This window comes from Tamandua tetradactyla, chromosome 20 (assembly GCF_023851605.1).
Source record: "Tamandua tetradactyla isolate mTamTet1 chromosome 20, mTamTet1.pri, whole genome shotgun sequence".
In the NCBI taxonomy this organism is placed as follows: Eukaryota; Metazoa; Chordata; class Mammalia; order Pilosa; family Myrmecophagidae; genus Tamandua; species Tamandua tetradactyla.
Window position 1 is genome coordinate 18,218,756 of NC_135346.1, and position 20,987 is coordinate 18,239,742.

The 20,987-nt window shown below is 40.9% G+C and overlaps 1 long non-coding RNA gene across 2 annotated transcripts in view; it reads left to right on the forward strand.

Annotated features, from left to right (window-relative positions):
* The window catches only part of LOC143665025 (uncharacterized), a 143,935-nt gene that overhangs the window by 13,484 nt on the left and 109,464 nt on the right, over positions 1-20,987 (forward strand). The gene's annotated exons all lie outside the window — the stretch shown is intronic.

Here is a 20,987-nt window from a genome sequence, read left to right on the forward strand (position 1 = left end):
TCCTGGACTTTTCTTTTTAGGGAGCTTTTGAATGACTAATTCAATCTCTTTACTTGTGATTGGTTTGTTGAGGTCATCTATTTCTTCTCTAGTCAAAGTTGGTTGTTCATGCCTTTCTAGGAACTTGTCCATTTCATCTACATTGTTGTATTTTGGGGCATAAAGTTGTTCAAAGTATCCTGTTATTACCTCCTTTATTTCTTGGGGTCAGTAGTTATGTCTCCTCTTCCATTTCTGATCTTATTTATTTGCATCCTCTGTCTTCTTCTTTTTCTCAGTCTTGCTAAGGGCCCATCAATCTTATTGATTTTCTCATAGAACCAACTTCTGGTTTTACTGATTTTCTCAATTGTTTTCATGTTCTCAGTTTCATTTATTTCTGCTCTAATCTTTGTTATTTCTTTCCTTTTGCTTGCTTTGGGGTTAGTTTGCTGTTGTTTCTCCAGTTCTTCCAAGTGAACAGTTAATTCCTGCATTTTTGCCCTTTCTTCTTTTTTGATATAGGCATTTAGGGCAATAAATTTCCCTCTTAGCACTGCCTTTGCTGCGTCCCATGAGTTTTGATATGTTGTGTTTTCGTTTTCACTTGCCTCGAGATATTTACTCATTTCTCTTGTAATTTCTTCTTTGACCCACTGGTTGTTTAAGAGTGTGTTGTTGAGCCTCCACATATTTGTGAATTTTCTGGCACTTTGCCTGTTATTGATTCCCAACTTTATTCCCTTATGATCTGAGAAAGTGTTTTGTATGATTTCAATCTTTTTAAATTTGTTGAGACTTGCTTTGTGACTCAGCATATGGTCTATCTTTGAGAATGATCCATGAACGCTTGAGAAAAATGTGTATCCTCCTGTTGTGGGGTGTAATGTCCTATAAATGTCTGTTAAGTCTAGCTCATTTATTGTAATATTCAAATTCTCTGTTTCTTTATTGATCCTCTGTCTAGATGTTCTGTCCATTGATGAGAGTGGGGAATTGAAGTCTCCAGCTATTATGGTAGATATGTCTATTTCCCCTTTCAGTGTTTGCAGTGTTTGCCTCATGTATTTTGGGGCATTCTGGTTTGGTGCATAAATATTTATTATTGTTATGTCTTCATGTTGGATTGTTCCTTTTATTAGTACATAGTATCCTTCTTTGTCTCTTTTAACTGTTTTACATTTGTAGTCTGATTTGTTGGATATTAGTATAGCTACTCCTGCTCTTTTCTGGTTGTTATTTGCATGAAATATCTTTTCCCAACCTTTCGTTTTCAACCTATGTTTATCTTTGGGTCTATGATGTGTTTCCTGTAGATAGCATATAGAAGGATCCTGTTTTTTAATCCATTCTGCCAGTCTATGTCTTTTGATTGGGGAGTTCAATCCATTAACATTTAGTGTTACTACTGTTTGGGTAGTACTTTCCTCTACCATTTTGCCTTTTGTATTTTATATGTCATATCTAATTTTCCTTCTTTCTACACTCTCTCTTCTGTCTTTTCATTTCTGTCTCTAGTGCTCCCTTTAGTATTTCTTGCAGAGCTGGTCTCTTGGTCACAAATTCTCTCAGTGATTTTTTGTCTGGAAATGTTTTAATTTCTCCCTCGTTATTGAAGGGCAGTTTTGCTGGGTATAGAATTCTTGGTTGGCAGTTTTTCTCTTTTAGTAATTTAAATATATCATCCCACGATCTTCTTGCCTCCATGGTTTCTGCTAAGGAATCTACACATAGTCTTGTTGTGTTTCCCTTGTATGTGATGCATTGCTTGTCTCGTGCTGGTTTCAAGATCCTCTCTTTCTCTTTGACCTCTGACATTCTGACTAGTAAGTGTCTTGGAGAACGTCTATTTGGATCTATTTTCTTTGGGGTATGCTGCACTTCTTGGATCTGCAATTTTAGGTCTTTCATAAGAGTTGGGAAATTTTCAGTGATAATTTCTTCCATTAGTTTTTCTCCTCCTTTTCCCTTCTCTTCTCCTTCTGGGACACCCACAACACATATATTTGTGCGCTTCATATTATCATTTAGTTCCCTGAGTCCCTGCTCATATTTTTCCATTTTTTTCCCTATAGTTTCTGTATCTTGTCGGATTTCAGATGTTTCGTCCTCCAGTTCACTAATCCTAACCTCTGTCTCTTGAAATCTACCATCGTAGGTTTCCATTGTTTTTTTTCATCTCTTCTACTGTACCTTTCATCCCCATGAGTTCCATTTCTTCTTTTTGTTCATTCCTTGCCTTCTTCATATCCTCCCTCAATTCATTGATTTGGTTTTTGATGAGGTTTTCCATGTCTGTTCGTATATTCTGAATTAGTTGTTTCAGCTCTTGTATCTCATTTGAGCTATTGGTTTGTTCCTTTGACTGGGCCATATCTTCAATTTTCCTAGTGTGATTTGTTATTTTTTGCTGGCGTCTAGGCATTTAATTACCTTAATTAGTTTATTCTGGAGATTGCTTTCACTTCTCTTACCTAGGGTTTTCTTGCTATATCAATTTGTTGTCTATCTGTTCTTTGACCTTCAGTTCAGCTTTTTCCGGACCGCTAGCTTAGGTTTTGTTTAACAGAGGATAATTTTTCAGTTCTAGTTTTCTTGTTTCTTGCCCTGCTTGTATGGTGCCTTTTCCCTCCTCACCCTTAGGAGGGTCTACATAGGTATTATAGACTCCAGCCGGGTTTTCTCGGACTAAACTGGCCTCCTATCAGGGGGAAGGAGTCACCTGCGTCAGTTTTCTCTGAGGGTGAGACCCAGCAGGCTGAAAGACTTTCCTGTGAAGTCTCTTGGCTCTGTTTTTCTTAACCTGCCCAGTATGTGGTGCGTCTGCCTGTGGGTCACACCAGCAAAAGATGATGCAGTACCTTTAACTTTGGCAGACTCTCCCTGCTGGGGGCTTGTTGGAGACAGAGGAGAGGTTGTAGGCTGGTTTTAATGGCTTCAAACTGCCAAGCCCTGGGGTCTGAATTCCTTGAGAGAGGGATTCCACCTGAGTTGGGTTTCACCCCTCCCCTGGGGAAGGCACAGGTGGGAGACAGCCCTGAAGGCAGCCCATTGCTGCCTATGCCTGGGGCAGTTGCAGCCTGAGTAGTCCCGCTGCTGAATCCAGGGGCTGCCAAGTCTCCGTAGAAACACAGCCACTAAAACCTCCGTTTCCTCCCCTTTCCTCTTTTTCCATGAGCCCAATGAGCGACCTCCCCCTTGACCAGGTTTAGTGTCTCTTTCCTTTCCCTCTGGGAAGCTGCTTGTGGGGGAGGGGTGCCGGGTGCCGGCCACCACCACTTGGGGAACTCACGGTTTGGGGGAGGCTTGCAGCCAGTCCAGCTGGTCCAGACTGGGGTACGCTGTGTGTCCGGTCACTGATGTGGCTCCGGGAGCTGTTCTCTACCGTTTCTGGTTATTTAATAGTAGTTCTGGAGGATGAACTAAAATGTGCACATTGCTAAGTGCCATCTTGGCCCCTCCCCCTGCTTTTTTATTTTTTAATTAACATTTTTTCTTTTAATAGCATACAAAATTTCCCATTTTAGCCACCTATCATGTATACAATTGAGTGCTATTAATTACATTCACAATATTGTGCTAACAATACCATCATGCATTACCATAACTTTTTTAACACCCCGAACAGAAACTCTGAACTCATTAAACGATAACTCCCTATTCCATCCCTACCCCCAGTCCCTGGTAACCTGTCATTCTCTGTCTCTATGTATTTGCTTATTCTAAGTATGATTTCACATAAGGGAACTCATCCAATAATTGTCTCTTTGCATTTGGCTTATTTCACTCAACATGATGTCTTCAAGGTTCATCCTTGTGGTAGCAGGTATCGGAACTTTATCCCTTTTAACGGCTAAATAATATTCCACTTTGTGTATATGCCACAATTTGTTTATCCATTCATCTGTTGATGGCACTTGGGTTGTTTCTTTTGGCTATTGTGAATAATGCTGCTATGAACAACATTGGTGTACTAATATCTATTTGACTCCCTGTTTTCAATTCTTTTGGGAATATATGTAGAAGTGGAGTTGCAAAAGGTAATTCTATGTTTGATCTTTTGTGGAACTGCGAAACAGTTTTCCACAGCAACTGCACCATTTACATTCCTACCATCAATGCGTGAGGGTTCCTGTTTCTCTGCATCCTCACTGGCATTTATGTTCTGTTTTTTTAACAAAAGTTGATTTGCATTTGCCTAATAGCTACTGATATTCAGCTTCTTTTCATGTACTTATTAGCCATTTGTATAACCTTTTTGGAGAAATATCTGTTCGAGTCCTTTGCCCATCTACCAACTCTTTTTACATCCCTCCATCCTTCTCCCACCCCAAACTCACCTTTTTTTTTTTTTTTTTTTTAATGCCTCCATGACTTGGGCATACTGTTCCCACTATGTGGAATATTCATGTTATTGTTATGTAAATGTCTAGCTCCTGAACTCATCTTGTAAAACCCACTTTAATGTCAACTTTTCTGTGAACCCTTCTCTAGTTTTCTGGGCCAGAGTTTGTCATTGGTCCTCTGCGCTTCTAGAGCATTTATCCCCATCTCCATTATAACCCATCACAGGGGAGTTTAATGTCATTTCTCCCACTAGACTGTGAGCATCTCAAGGATAGTAACAGAGTTTATTAATCCTGTATTGTTAATACCCACTATATCTGACACAAAGTGAAGAAACTATGATAAATTGCATCCTCTTTTAAAATTTTGTTTACCCTGTCCACTTGAACACTAACATACAGCTTTGGGAGAGAACAAAGCTTTTTAAAGTTGCATTTCATCATAATTTATGGATGCTAAAACTAACTCATAAAGTATTTACTTGAGTGCCTTGTAGATGTACCTATGGTTAGATAGTGACAGAGGCAAGGAGAAACTTCTCAATGGGTCCTGAATTTTTCTGTAGACCGTGGAAAGATCAAGTCTTATTCTTTAGTCCTTAAATGATCTCTAGGACTTTTGTGTCTTTGTCTTCTCATTGCTATCATTCTAGTCTAGTTCTCATCCTTTCACATTTGAACTGAGCAATTATAGCAGGTATAACCCTCAGTTTATAAGCTCATATGTGTAGGAAGTATCATATTGATTTCTGTTCTTAGATTAAGGTAACCTCCGATTATGTGCTTCTATCCCATCTGACTGGTGGGAAATTTAATTTCATTTATTTCTCATCTGTGGGCTTGAATTGTGGTTCCAGGATCTTATTCTTTACCATGGCATTGCAGGGGACTTTGAGTTGTATATCCCTGAGATTCCTGCTGTCTCCATAATTTGCACCATTCCTTCAGGTCCAGAGAATGACTACCTGCTCTTCATCCTTAACTCACGGGAGTTTTTTGTGAGGCTGTGAATCCTGGTGCCTGGGGTCCTGTCTCCTAGATGCACCATGCAGCCTGTCCTCTCTAGGGTCTTGCTTCCTCTTTAGGTGCTACTGGGGAGCAAAACCTGGCTCCCCTGGTTCCAGGTCCTACAAACCTGTTTCTCCTCCTCATCCCCAGCCTAGGGGATTCTCTTTCTAGTCTGCATGAAGCTCCTCCCTGAATCATGACTGAGGCCAATGTCCTCAAGCAGTAGCTTCTCTCTTGTTGTACTGTAGTCTTTGATGGCCTTTTAAATACCAAACTTCTGTTAGCACAAGCAAAACTTTTGTTTCCTTTTCCTTAAACTTCCATGGGAAGTAAAGGGAAATACCTGTATTCTAGCCTTCCAGTGCAGCAAAGAAAAAAGAGAAGAAAAATTTTTATCAAATCCTGTCACATGCTGATCTCCTAACTGGCTTCCTTGCTTTTTTCCTCTTCCTTCAAATTATTCTGCACATTCCAATCAGATTAATTATCCTAAAACTCCTGCCAGAAACCTTCAGTGTTTTCTCACTATCTCCAAGATAAAATCAAAGCTCCTTAACCTGCATTAGGGCCTTTCATGACTTTCTTTGCCTTTTGAACCTGATTGCATATCATCCTTTTGTTAGAAGCCCCTGGTCTAACTCTGGTCCTCTAATCCCCCCATGCTTTCCCACCTTCTCACTATACCTACTCCAGTGTGGCACCTAGATCAAGGGCCAGCTCATCAGAAAGCTGGGGTTAGCCCATTCCACATGATCCAGACCTCTCTGGAACCATAGCTTTACTCTCTCTGTACATCCATTTGGCACCTGAAGTTATTGTCTACCTTCTGGCACATGTTTCTACTGTCCTCATCTAGATTTGTGAGTTTCTCAAGGGTAGACATCTCTACTTTCTTATATCCTGAGCCACCACAGGGCTTTCTGTTCTGTGGGGTGCATACTAAATGCTGATTAATGAAGATGATTGACATGGGTATGGGACATTTCCTGAGTATACCCAGCCCTTCCGATAGTGAATAGCAGGAAAATGAAGTGAGGAAGGGCCCAAGTTTCATCATTGCCATGAGAATGTGGGTGTTTCACTGGTTTGTATCACCAAGGAGTAGCAGCCCTCTTGTCCTGCCTCCAACTCAGGAAGAAGCATTTGTCCTAATAATGATGAACAAATTCCACCTATCTGAGTGAATGGGCCAGAGCTCCCCGGGGTGGTGGTTACAGGTTTTGCTGTCCTTTGGCTTGCTTGCAAACTGCCTTGCTTGGCCCTCCACAATAGTTTCTTTGTTGTGAACACACATTAGCCAGGTCCTCTTGAACAAATCAACCTCCCTGACACCTGCTCAAAGTAATTATCCTTCCACTGAGTGCTGGCTAGTGAACACAAATTGTGGTTATCTGCTTCTCCTCTGAGCTGACCATGTGAGAGAGTCTTCACAAAAATAGGACAATCAGAGGGGCAGCTCCAACCATAATCTGGGGTCAGAGAAATGGGACCAAGTATCCTCATGTCTTGGCCTTTGGGGCTCCATGGATACTTTAATTGCTCCTTTATACCATCCTCCTGTGACCCTATGCCAACCACTTTCCAGCCTCTATTCATTGTGTTCCAGTGACAGGAAATGGGCAAAGAGGATTCCATCATCATCCAAGTGGTTGGACTAAATGACCTTTTAAATTCCTTCCAGTGCTGCAAACTTGATAATGTCTTCAGCCTACTCACTTTGACCCCTTTCTCTTTTTTGATTGATGGTTGCACTTCAGCCACACAGGCCACCTTTCAGTTCCTTGAATGTGTTGCTTCTGCCTTCCCTCTCCTTAGAATACTCTTCTTCACATCAGCCTTTTGTCTAACCTGTCTTATCTTTCCAATGCCACTTGTGTAGGCAAGCTTCTCTAACCCTCAGACCAGATTAGATTCCTAATGACCAGTCTATATTATCTTTCACAGCACTTTGTACACTTATATTTATTAAACTATATTTTAGTAAAAATTTGTTTATTATCTCCTTCTCTGGTATTTTGAAAGCTTCACATATTCAGGAACAGTGTTTTGTTCACCATTTTATTGCCAGAACCTATCCCAATGCCTGGCATCTAGTAGATGTTCAATAAGCATGCACCGACTGACCGACTCTGCTTGCCATCTCAATCATGCATTTACCCTGCTGTTCATTCATGTTTAATTAATTAATTAACAGTTTAATGCTGCTTTGCTGCTACTTATACATTTATGTTTGTTGTTTAATGTTAGCTGTCTTAAGTATTGCATTCCTAGAGGGCAGAGAATCCATGTATATAATTTTCTCTATACAATATTTTGTTTGTGGGTGAACTGAATATTTAATTCCTCTGATTATAGGGAAAAAATAAGAAGGTAAAAATGAAAAGATGGCAGTAAGTGCCACCATAGAGAAGACCCTGAAACACTGTTGAAATGATCTCTGACTGCCTGTGTTATCGCTAAAGATGGACAGAATGCAAGGGGACGAGATGTAAAGCAGGACAAGGAGCTTTAGGAAATTATTAACAGTATCTTTACTAAGAAATGTTGTATATACTACAGGGTAACAAAAGGAGGAAGTAGAGGATCCTCCAGAAAATTAAGAAGGAAGGGAAGAACTGGGTACATCTTGAAGCCATAGGCCTTATTTTCCATGAGGACATCAAAGTGCTGTTAAGCCAAGGAGAACTATTAGCTCTGACAGCAGCTCCTCCTGTTATGACGCCTTTGTTGGTTTTTGTTGTTTTTTTTATGCGTTTAGATCAAGTTAGAGGAACAACTTTTGTAATTGCAACCAGTTCAATGACAAGCAGGAGTCATAGGGTGTAAGCATGAAAGAAACTTTGTTTTTGGTTTTCACTGTCTCTTTAAGCCTTCTTGGTAGTGATGGCTCTAATTCTGTTCTGGTACCAGTACTGTTCTGTATCTCTTGTAGGATTTAGGAAGCCCTGTAGTCACCTTACATGGTAAAACACCATCTCAGGTACTTGAAGTGTTCAGCCCATGTGTAGTCAATATTTCCAATTTCTTTTCGAGATTGAGCTCTTTGTCCTCCCCCACCTGGTGCCTGCTGCAAGGGCAAAAATGAAGTGAGGGCCTTCTTTCTTTCCTGAGGTTTCTAACCCTTCCAGTATTAGAGCACAGAGAAGTAAGAGGTGATAAGTGTAATTGTTCTCATCTGTGTTAAAGCTGGCTTTGCACTCTCTGGGAGTGGCCAGTGTTTAAAACTTCCTTTCTCCTGGGGCATTTTTGTGGGTTCTTCAGAGATCTGCACTCCTTTTTCCCCACCCCACCTTCTCCACTTATTGTGGTTCCCTGACCTTGGCATTTCCACTCTCTTCTGCTAGTTGCTTTCTACCTACACAGCCTCTAAGAATTCAGCAGTCCATTTCTCTTAACCAAAGTTTCTCTTCTGTTAAGACCAGTTTGTTCTCTTGACAACCCTATTTGACAGGATCTAAGATGATTTCTAAGGCATTCTCCAACTCACATGTACCTGAGGTCTGAGAGAAACAGATTCCATGCCCACACAAGCTCTTGAGTCTATGAGCAGATCCTGGCATTTCAGAGCAGCTGCCAGTCCATATTATGGCCCCTACATTTCTTGGGATGTAATTAATCTGCTCTATCCCCTTAACTTCAGGAGGCATATCTCATGCTCTCTGAGGGGTTTCCTCAAAACCATTTTTAGGCTTGTGGTGAAACACAAGCATTTCTTTTGGGTTGTATCCACAGCATACCAACACATCTTACCAAATAAATACTTGTAAAAAAAAAACAACCAAACATCTTTTACTATCGAACAACTTCTTTTTGACCCTAGATATGGGTGAGGGTTTTAGAGTTCCTTAACTGATTTATAACTATTTTCTATGAAAATTTGCATCTTTATTGGCACCTCACTTTGGTATGATATGAATACTGTATATTAGAGCCTCAGTTGAGACTTACAGATAACACAGTGTAGTTATTATAGTCAAATAAGGGATTTCAGGAACTAAGAAATTAATTTCTGAGTAAGGGTAGACAATATCATTGCTCCCCTTCTCTCTTCTATCAAGGAAGTTTAATTGCCCCTATATATAAAATATGGGGATATGTCCCTTTGGTGGTCTGGAGCTGTATATCCCAGAAAAACATGCTCTTAAACTTAATCCATTCTTGTGGGTATGAACCCATTGTAAGTAGGACTTTTTGGTGAAGTTACTTCAGCTAAGGTGTGGCCCAACTCGGTCAGGAGGGGTCTAATCCTATTAGTGGAGTCCTTTATAAGAGAAAGAAATTCAGGCAGAGAGAAAGTCATAGGAAGCAAGAAGCTGAAATTCAGAAAGAACCAGAAGAGAGGAAAGAGGCCAGGAGATGCCACCATGCACACTGCTGTGTGACAGGACCCATGGACCAAGGATAGTTGACAGCCAGTCCCGGAATGCCTGTCTGGGAAGAAAGTATTGCCTTGATGATACCTTGATTTGAACTTCTCTTAGCTTCAAAACCATGAGTCAATAAATTCCCGTTGTTTAAGCCAACCCATTGCATGATATTCGCTTTAGCAGTGGAGTAACTAAAATATACCCCCTTCTTTTCTTTGCCTTGTATGGACAGATAAATGAGAAATTGTGAGTAGAAACATAACTTTGGATAGATCACAGCCCTGGGATATAATTAAGTAATGTGCAGAAGGAGACATTTTCATAAAGATGGCAAGTAGATGAAGGGCCTGATGGAAAGAAGAAAAGAAAATGCCTAATTTGTCAGTGTTTTTCTAAAATACTCTCTCACCGTCTTGGATTTGGAGCTGCCTTCTTGTTATGTGCAGGTCCCTATTACAGCCACAAAGCAATTCTTCCTCAGATCAGAGCCATTAGACAGTGGGGCTTCCTTTCCCAGATCCTATTAGGGAAATCAGTAATCTTTGGCTCCATGTTTTCCATCTGGGCCTATGGGTTTAAGGTGAGAGGAAGAAATGTCATCACTTCTGACAACATGGCTAAATATCTTTACTCTGTGATAATGAAAAGATACATTAGACTACCAGTTCAGAGCCAGAGTCTGCCTGACTCAGAATTGAAGGCTGTGTGCTAACGCTGCTGTCAAGCCAGCAGATGGAGTAGCAACCCTTCTCTGTGTGCCTTTGGGCTCACCTGGGCTGGTGTGCTGAGGGAGGCTGGGTCTAGCACCTCTGCGGCCTGAGGGGACAGGAAAATGAATACAAATGATTGTGCCCCACTGCCATGACTGTTGCCTGTCTGCAAAGGAGTGTGGTAAAATATGATCTTCTGCAGAGGTTGTTTCATATGCCTCTCTGGAATTACTGCAGAAGCATTTGTAAGGAGTGAGTGCTATTTGTTGAGATAACTGTAGAATATAAAAGAAGGGAAGATGTGGAGAGGACAGACCCTAGTGCTTGGCAGTGGGGGACTATGGAACAATCCCTTCACTCCTGGAAGACTTTGAGGAGGATACAGGAATATACCCAGAGGTTCTTGGTGAAAAACGACAGCCTTAAGAAGGTTTGGATAGTGAAGCTGAACAACCATCTGCCTAACTTATTTTTCTGTGTCTGAATTGCAGGCTCTGGAATCTCTCTCACTAAAATCTGAAAACTGCTTAAAAAATTTACTTTGGAGCTAGTAGAACTTAAGTTTTCCTGAAATTATTTCTTCCTAGTTTCTGGATATATAGCAGCTCTTAATGAATAATGGAGGCATGAATGGCGCTGTCATTGGGAAATTCCTCTGTCCCTCTCTGATCCACAAAATCCTTCTGTGAAATGGACAGTCCTTCCCATCTCTCTCAGTTCCAGGATGGAGAAGGGGCAATAAGTATATTCCTACTCTAAAGGGATGGCTTTTGACTCCCTGCTGGCTTCCTTTATCTAAATAGCCCAAATACAGACAGGATAAGCAGCAGAGGTGGGTTGGGGGCACTTAGCAGTATAGCATCCTCCATAACCACACCCATAACTTCTGCAGACTGCACAGGAAGCCAAGGGAAGCCTCTGATCTGTCCTTTGCTTAATCCTGAGATCGTCTCTGGTGGGGTTGGGGTGCTTGAGTTTTTAATTACAGAGTAAGCATAGTCTCCTCTTCATTGGGAATCTAGAGATGTCTGGCAAGTCTCTTGGTCATAGGTTTCCCTGGAGCCTAGAGCTCTTTGAAGAGAAGAAAATATTCTAGGAACAAGGAAGATGCTGCTCTTGATGAAAAAGTCAGTCAAGAGAAAAGAAGATGAGACTAACAAGGGCTGAAGTAAACTGTCTGAGGTCTGAAGAGAATGTTAATGGTTCTGCTTCAGAGCTTCAAAGCCTGAGCTGGATAGGAGCCTACATATGCTCCTTCTGTCGCCTGCAGAATACTTACCAAGGACTGAAGCTTGCAAATAATCACAGACTTATTTTCTTAAGGCAAGAAGTAGTACCTGCTGAGATAGAGGAAAGATAAACTGTGGGGAGATGCTAGGTCTGGCTTGGTTAGTTGAGATTTACCTTGTCACTTCTGCATCCACCAGCAAATGGGATTCCCAGAAGAATCTAGGTATAGGAAATGACTGGCAGGGAAATGGCTCTCATTGAACAAATATGCCTCATGGTTATCTGTTTTCTCTGTCTAGGAAATGGTAGCTATAGTGGATGCTGTTGGTCCCCTGCCTAGATCGCTTCTACCAGATTAGTGTACCCATCCCCCAGTTACTGAATTGGGTTCTAATGGCTCACAGATGCTCCATTCTGTGGAAATTTGCTCTTGGTTGATGGCAGACCCCTCTCATACTCCTTTGCAGCTTTCAGCAGAGGGGATATAAAGGCCAGCCCTTTTATCTCAAGGAAGGATCAACTCCTTTGGTGCTATTCAAGCTCCTGATCCCCATGGGAGCAGGCTGAGGCCAGTCACAAAGCTGAGACCACATCCTTTCCTGCCCTTTTCTGCTTCCTTATTTTCTTTTTTCAGAGAGCATTCTTCAATAAATCATGTGACGTGAATCTTGTCTCAGGCTCTACTTCTAGGAAATCCATATTCCCTAGAATTGTACTGAGGAAAACAAATGACTATACAGTTCTTTGTGAATACAGAGATGATGATTAATGTCCAGTGATAATGAGCATCGGAAACAATAACATCCCCTATTCCTATGTCCAAAAAGCATAGAAGAATAAAAGTCCACTGAGAAAAAAGATGAGGCAGTATGCTCTTCATCAATAGACAGCTCCTTCAACAGCTGCGTTTTCTTTGCCTACAAGGGTGTAAATAGCCTTGTTAGCATAGAGCCAGAGCCTAAACTTTCCACCAACAAGGAAGCATCTTGACTATGAGAACCATTGAACCATGACATGACAGCAGAATCTGTTGGGTAGATCTTTTCTCTGACTGGAGACCAGCTGTGTCCCAAGCTCCACCCTTCCCTGGGCAGGGTCCAGAGTTCTCTGAGTGAAGCCCAGCACCTGTCCAGAGACCTGTCTGCTCTGATGGGGACCTTCAGGTATTCAGGTCCTCTTATCTCTGTGCAGTATTTTGCTCAGCCTATTGATTTCTTCATGCTGTTTTGTTCCTGAGTTTTGTTGTCACCAGTTATATGGGGATTTTTTCCCACTCTTTTCATAGTAGTTCTAAGTCAGTCTTTGTACATAGGCCACTTGTTTCCAGAGCTTTTCACTAGTGGCTTTTTGACCTCTGTGTTTCCATTAGTTTTTTTTTTTTTTTTTTTTTTTACATGGGCAGGCACTGGGAATCGAACCCAGGTCCTCGGGCATGGCAGGCAAGCACTCTTACCTGCTGAGCCACCGTGGCCCTTGACCTCTGTGTTTCAATCCAACTATAAAGAACCTGTTTTTTTCCCCACTCTTCTATTATATTTTAATTAAATGTATGTGATTCTTCTACCCTGTCTGCACCTCTGCCACCTCCATTGCCAACTTACAGAGGATATGAAAAATAATTTTGAGAAAAGTTGAAGGGTTAGGAGACCTGGGATTGTATTCTAGTTTCAATGCCCTAACTCACTATTTCTGAATCATGAATTCTGTCTCTATTAACTATGGCTAATCCTACTAATTCTCTTTCTACCTTCTCTAGGATTGTGTAATAAAAAGTAGAAAATTAGCAAGTGCTTGGGGAAACCCATTTATAAACCTTCCTGATAGCCTTCTTTTCAACTAAAATAGGTGATCTTGAATCTGATTGCTCTTGGCCCTCAGGAATGGTTCCACTTGGGTGTCCCTTATGTCTTTTCCTCTGAAACTGGGCCTTCCTACTTGACTTTTTACAAGAGAGCCACAGGCTAGGCTGGGATGAAGGAGAATCCTACTCTGTACACCTGGAAAATACTGTTAATGAGTTAATGGGTGATCAAGTACAGAGAACATCAGCATTGTTTATATAGGGATGAGTTAACAGGTCTCTTAATGACTTGTTGCAGTTGCAGACTTAGAATGTAAGATTTGTCGGGGTTTCTTTGGTAGATATGGAAAGTAAACAGATAAATGCAGTTGTTAACATATTTCTTACTACTATGTGATCTGAGGCACTATAGTTTAGAGGGTAGAACCTGATTCTGCATCTGGGCTACTTGGGTTTATCCTACAAAGACAACCAAAAAGCAGATGTCTGCTTTTTTTTCCAAGCATCTCCAGCAAATAAGTTGCTTCAGAATATGATACATCAGGGTGTAGACTGTCTCCATTACTTGGTTTTGTTTGCTGTTGCCTTGCTTCATTCCCAGATTGGCTCTCCACATGTGGTAACCATTGGCCACCAGCAGCCCTAAACCCGTACCAGCGCCACTCTTAGAGCTTACCATTCCAGAAGAAGAGAGTATTTATCTTTTCCCATAGTTCATTCAAAAGTCCTGGAGAGCACTGTGATCTGCTTGGTTTGAATTATATGTCTTTCCCTGAACCAGTTGTTGTACCCAAAGGTGGTGAGTAATTGAATTGACTAGGACTGGGTCTTGTGCCCATCCTTGAAGTTGGGGGGAGGGTCTTACCCCTTCAGAGCCATGTGGCCTTGAAAAAAGTAAGTAATGGAAGAAAGACTGATACGCTAAGGAAGCAATGCTTAGAGAAAAACACATGTCCATTTCAGCATGCATTGTCTAGACTCCTCTTTAACTGTAGAATACATCTAACTCCTCCAAATAAAAATGCGTAAGAAATGTGAACTGTGGGTTTAGCAATTAGTTGTGAATGATACTCTCTAGAGTCATGTGAGAAAAAAAGTAACCTTTTTTCTAGTGCAAGAAAGGATCAAACCAAACTGATTTGAGGAGCCTTCTCATCTTAATGTCCAGGGAACCACCTGGGGGTGTTGAGAAGCCACAAAGAGGACAGAGTCTTACCATGATGCCAAGGGCTGTGCCAGGAAGGGCAGCCCTGGCATATAGTAACCATTAACATTAACTTAGTGTTATGGAATGGCTCCTCCAAGAATCACAGATCAAGAGAGAAAGCTATGAGAAGAACTGAAGGCAGACTCCCATGCTAAGCCAGGGTTCCATTCTTTGCCCAAGCTGTATTCCCATAATTTGCCAGATTGTACATAGCTAACAATCTAGGATTTTCCTGAATGCTGCAATTAAATTTTTTGTTTGATTATTTTTTTCTAAACAGCTGGTAAAGTATATGACTTTCTAATAACCAACAGTTGAAGACAGGGCAGGTACCAGATAGGAATGACAGGCAGGCAGATACTGGTCTCAAAGCCAGTCTTCAGAAACAGGCAGTCTTCCTCTTGAAACTGGCTTTTCAACTTAATAACACTGTAGTAAATTGTTACAGTTATAGACAGTTGCCATAGAGAAAGATTCTATAGTCTGGGACTTTTTAAGCAACATTTTCTTGGGCATGGGTGGACTTCAGGAGATGGTGCTGATTTACCCTTTCCACTTTCCTCCCTCCCATCACACTCTACTAGCTCTGGCTGGTAGACAGGTAGGCATCAGTGTGTGTTCTAGGGAAGCATGTGAGCTTTCAGACCAGGAGCTGTCATTCAGCAACCTGACCAAAGTAAAATGTGGAAATGAAAAGACAAAAACCTGAGCTCCCTGATGGGGTCTGTAGTTTGGAATAAATGGGTTCAGAACCTCCACCCAGTCAGCTTACTGCTCTGCCAGTTGCTGCAGTTAATGGACAACTCCATTAACCTCTCCTTGAAGTTGCAGTGTCTGTGTTGAGAGAAACTATAAAAGCTTGGAACTTCCTTCCATGTCCTCTTGGAGTCTCAATTTGCAGCCATAAATCTAGTGTTTTGGCCTTTGTAGTTCCCTTAGTTTGTGTGCCATTGCAGGCTTTGCCAGCTGAGGTGGAGCTGGGAAAGGAGCTTATTATACAGGAGAATAGGGGCTCAGGTTACTTGCCTTCTAATCCCCACAGGCTAGGGAGACTGCTGGACAAAAAATTGAGGAGTACATCCTTTCCCCTTCGAAATGAAAAATTGTAGGTCCTGAAATACAGAGGATAAAAACATGGGGGACTTGGAGGTCCCCTCTAGGAGATTTTAGGATAATTCTGTTCAAAGAGAAGGGAGGACGGGGGTGAAGAGAGATGAGTCCCAGGATTTGGAAATTGGGTGGTGAGCAAGAGGAAACTGGTTTCTCTTGCAGAAAGAGAAGGAACCGGTCTAAAGAGGGAAACAAAGGAAGCAAATGAACCTACATCTGCCTGAGTATGGTTAGGTTCAGATCCCCTCCAGAGGTAAGAGGATGAAATGCCTTTACCATGGCTAATAAATGAGACTCAAAATTTATCAGATAAATTTGGTGCCTGAGATTTTCTGAGCCCCTAGTACACAGAGAACACAAAGGGTTTTAATAAGGAAGCACACTCATGGATTTTCAGTCTTAGTATCCTCCCACTCCAGCCTTTTAGCTGCTGTCAGACTGTATCAGGGCAGACTACTGAACCCAGCCATATCACAGCTGCTGGGGATTTCCCCAGAGGAAGGTGTATGACAAGAGTGGGCAGAGTGGTTCTGATCCAAGACTTTGCTGCTGGCATCCCTCAGCCTAGTTTGCCCTCGCCAACCCATCTCCTCTCAAAAGTCACTTCCAGGGGCAAAGCTGCATGTTTGGGATATTACTGCCTAACCAAAATCCACATACATGCTGAGTGTGACCTGCCCTGAAGCTGGTTCTTGGTCAAATTAAGGCTGTGCTTCTCAAGGGAATGGTGGGAGCCTGAGTCCTGGTTAGGGGGAGGCCAGGGTAGAGTGAACAGTGGATAGGCCCTTGGCTTAGAGGTCAGAGATGCTAGGTTCAGGTCCTGATTCTACCCCCTGTGGTTATGTGAACTTGTGCTATTCACTGAATTTCTTTAAGCTTTAGTTTTTCATCTCAAAGATGGGGACATAAGACTTCTGTCCAAGTGCTATTATCAAAATCAGTTGCGGTAAATAGACATGAAAGTGTTTTGTAAATGCTGTATAGGTGGAAGGAATTATATTTTCCCCATCTCTTCCTTCTGTCTCCCAACCCAAAAGCCTCTCTTTGGAATTTGTGAAATGCAAATCATAATCACGAGATACCACCTTCCACCCACTAGAATGACTATTATTTAAAATACGGAAAATAATAAGTGTGGGTGAGGATGCAGAAAAATAGGAACCCTTGTACACTGTTAGTGGGAATGTAAAGTGGTGAAGCCACTGTGCTCACATTTCCTCAAAAAGTGAAGTATAGAAATACAATATGAATTGGCAATCCTACTTATGGGTATATACCACACAAAAGAGTTGAAAGCAGGGACTTGAACAGATATTTGTCACTAACGTTCATAACATTATTATTCAACATAGGCAAAAGATGGAAGCAAGCCAAGTGTTCATCAACCAATGACTGGAAACTTAGTCTTGCAAAGGAGAAGCTAACCTTACTTATAACTGTACCTAAGAATCACAAAGAACCTTTTGTGTTCCTCAGAGGTGGCCTCTCTCTCTAAGCCAGCCTGGCAGGTGAACTCACTGTCCACCCTCTAACGTGGGACATGACTCCCAGGGGTGTAAATCTCCCTGGCAATGTACTTATTGGCCGTATGTAGATTTTCTATAGAAAAATGTCTATTCAAAATCTTTGCTCATTTTAAAATTGGGTTGTATTTTTTGTTGAGTTGTAGGAGTTCTTCCTGTATTTTGGATATTAAACCTTTATCAGATATATGGTTTCCAATATTTTCTTCCACTCTTTAGGTTGTGTTTCACTTTCTTGATAATGTCCTTTGACATACAAAAGGCTTTAATTTTTAAAAATATTTTTATTGAAAAATCTTCACACACATACAGTCCATACATGGTATACAATCAGTGGCTCACAGTATCATTACATAGTTGTGTATTCATCACCAAGATCATTTTTAGAACATTTGCATCATTCCAGAAAGAGAAATAAAAAGAAAAAAACTCATACATGCCATACCCCTTACTTCTTCCTCTCATTGATCACTAGTATTTCAGTGTACCCAGTTTTTTACCTTTACCCCAACCCCATTATTTATTTATATTTATTCTTCTTTTTTTTTTTTACTCATCTGTCCATACCCTGGATAAAAGGAGCATCAGACACAAGGTTTTCACAATCACAGTCACATTGTAAAAGCTATACAGTTATACAGTTGTCTTCAGGAATCAAGGTTACTGGAACATAGTTCAACAGTTTCAGTTACTACTTCCCTCCAGCCACTCTAAAACACCATAAACTAAAAAAGGATATCTGTATAATGCATAAGAATAACCTCCAGGATAACCTCTCAACTCCATTTGAAATCTCTCAGCCCTTGAAACTCTCTTTTGTTTCATTTCTCTCCCCCCTTTTGGTCAAGAAGATTTTCTCAATCCCATGATTCTGGATCCCGGCTCATCCTGGGAGTCCTGTCCCACATTGCCAGGGAGATTTACACCCCTGGGAGTCATGTCCCACGTTAGAGGGTGGGCAGTGAGTTCACCTGCCAGGCTGGCTTAGAGAGAGAGGCCACCTCTGAGGAACACAAAAGGTTCTTTGTGATTCTTAGGTACAGTTCTCCCTAGTACCCCAAGGGGACTTTGCAAATACTTTTTTATTCTCTGCCCAAATTACTCTGGAATACATCATGGCATCAAACTAACCTGTACAGACCAACAGGATCTCACACCCTGTTCAAGATTTCATGTAATTATGGTGTTTGAATAAACTGCTCACATAAGTTAAATTAGGTAATGCCCTATCCAGAATATAAATTTTGCACCCAATAAACATCCTTTCTTTTGATCTCACAAAGAAGTTAACGTTTTAGGTATGGACCGTATCATCCTTCCTTAATTCTATCCAAATAAGCTTCATTCATATCCCTAGTTGAAGTCTGATCACTTTTTTAACTTTTGTTACAGTTGCTATATGGGGTAATGCTGACTTCAGGTGTCACATAAATACCCAAAATGTTCAATCAGTTTATATCTAGATAGCTCAGTATTTCAGAATTTAGAAGTACCAGCTATAATTCCTGAATATATGTGACTGCTATAAGATCTTACAATCTAGGACCCTTTACAATAAGCCCCAACCTGATAACCCACGCTCTCGACTTTAATTCTCTGAGTTTGTACATTATAGTTAGTCCATATCAGCGAGTCATGATAATATTTAACTTTTTGTTTCTGCCATTTCATTCAACATAACTCTCCTTAAGATTCATTCACCTAGTTACATGCCTCACAACTTCATTCCTTCTTTCAGCCCCTCAGTATTCCCTTGAATGTATATACCATAGGGCCCCCTTCCTTCCCTCAGTCATCGCACTCTTAGGCCACTTCCATCCATTGAGATTCATGAGCACTGTCTCCATACACACCAATATGCAAATGTCCATTCGTGTCCCCATGCTCAGTTCCTCCAGGTATATACTTACCAACGGGGTTGCAGGATCATATGGCAACTGCCCCCCTCCCCCAGCCACCTGTGGAACAACCACGCTGCCGTCTGGAGGGCTGTACCTTTCAGCTTCACTATCAACAGTGATAGGTACATCTCTTTTTCCACATTTTCTCTAGCACCTGTTTCTCTCTATTCATTTTTTTTTTTTTTTTGGCATGGGCAGGCACTGGGAATTGAACTCAGGTCTCTGGCATGGCAGGAGAGAATTCTGCCACTGAGCCACTGTTGCACTGCCCTCTCTGTTCATTTTTAAACAGTTTTATTCACACATCATACAATCCAACCTAAGTAAATAAACAAACCTTCACCACCATAATCTATATGAAGACATTTCCTTTTCTTCAGCAAAGAATCTATACCTCCCTCACACACCCCTCCCCCTGCTTGTTGACAGTTAGTTTTTGTGTAATGCCTTTGTTATTACAGTCAGTGGAAACATATTACTGTGTTTCTGTTGTCAATACACTGTAGCTTGCATTGATTGTAGTTTTTCCTGTATACCATCTATTTTCAACATCTTGCAATGTTGACATTCATTTGTTCTTCCTCATGCAAAAACGTTTTTATATTTGTGCATTTAATCACCACCATTGTCCACTCTAGACATTCCTAAGTTATACCGTCTCAGTCTTTATCTTCTAGCTCTCCTTCTGGTTTCATACATGCCCCAACCCTGCTCCCTCAACCATACTCACATTCAGCTTAATTCAGTGGATTTAAATTATTGTGCTATCATTAGGTAGTATTGTGCTATCCACTTATGAATTTTTACAACCATTCCTATTTCACAGTCTGTATTCGTTAAGCACCAAATGCCCAATTTCTACCCAATTTTTATCTCATGATAACCTGTGTTCTTAACTTGAACTCTCAACGTTCACTCAATGTTAGCTCATTTTAGGGAGACTATACAGTATTTGTCCTTTTATTTCTGACTAATTTCACTCAGCATAATGTTCTCAAGGCTCATCTACATTATTACATGCTTCATGACTTTGTCTTACAGTTACATAATATTCCATTGTATGTATGTACCACAGCTTGTTTAGTTACTTTAGTCTGTTGATGGACATTTGGCAATTTCCATGGTCTTGATAGTAAATAATTTTGCTATAAACACTAGTGTGCAAATGTCCATTTGTGTCCTTGCCTTCAGTTCCTTCTGAATATATTCCCAGTAATAGGATTGCTGGATCATATGGCAATTCTATATTTAGCTTCCTGAGGAATTGTCAAACTGCCTTCCAGAGTGTTTATACCATTTTACATTCCCACCAACAGTGGGTAAGTGTGCCTCTTTCTCCACATCCTCTCCAGCACTTTTCTGTGTCTTTTTTTTATAATGGCTATTCTAGTGGGTGTGAAATATATCTCATTTTGGTTTTGGTTTGCATTTCCCTAATAACCAGTGAAGTTGAACATCTTTTCATGTGCCTTTTAGCCATTTGTATTTCCATGTTTGAAAAGTGACTGTTCATGTCCTTTGACCATTTTTTGATTGGGTTGTTTATCTTTTTGTTGTTGAGTTGAAAAATCTCTTTATATATTCTAGATACTAGACCCTTATCTGATATGTAATTTCTAAATATTGTCTTCCATTGCATAGACTGCCTTTTTGCTTTCCTAACAAAGATGCATAAAAGTATTTAATTTTGAGGAGTTCCTATTTATCTATTTCTTTTTTCAGTGCTAGTGCTTTGGTGTAAGGTCTAGGAAACCCCCTCCTATTACAAGATTTATGAGATATTTCTGTACATTTTCTTCGAACAG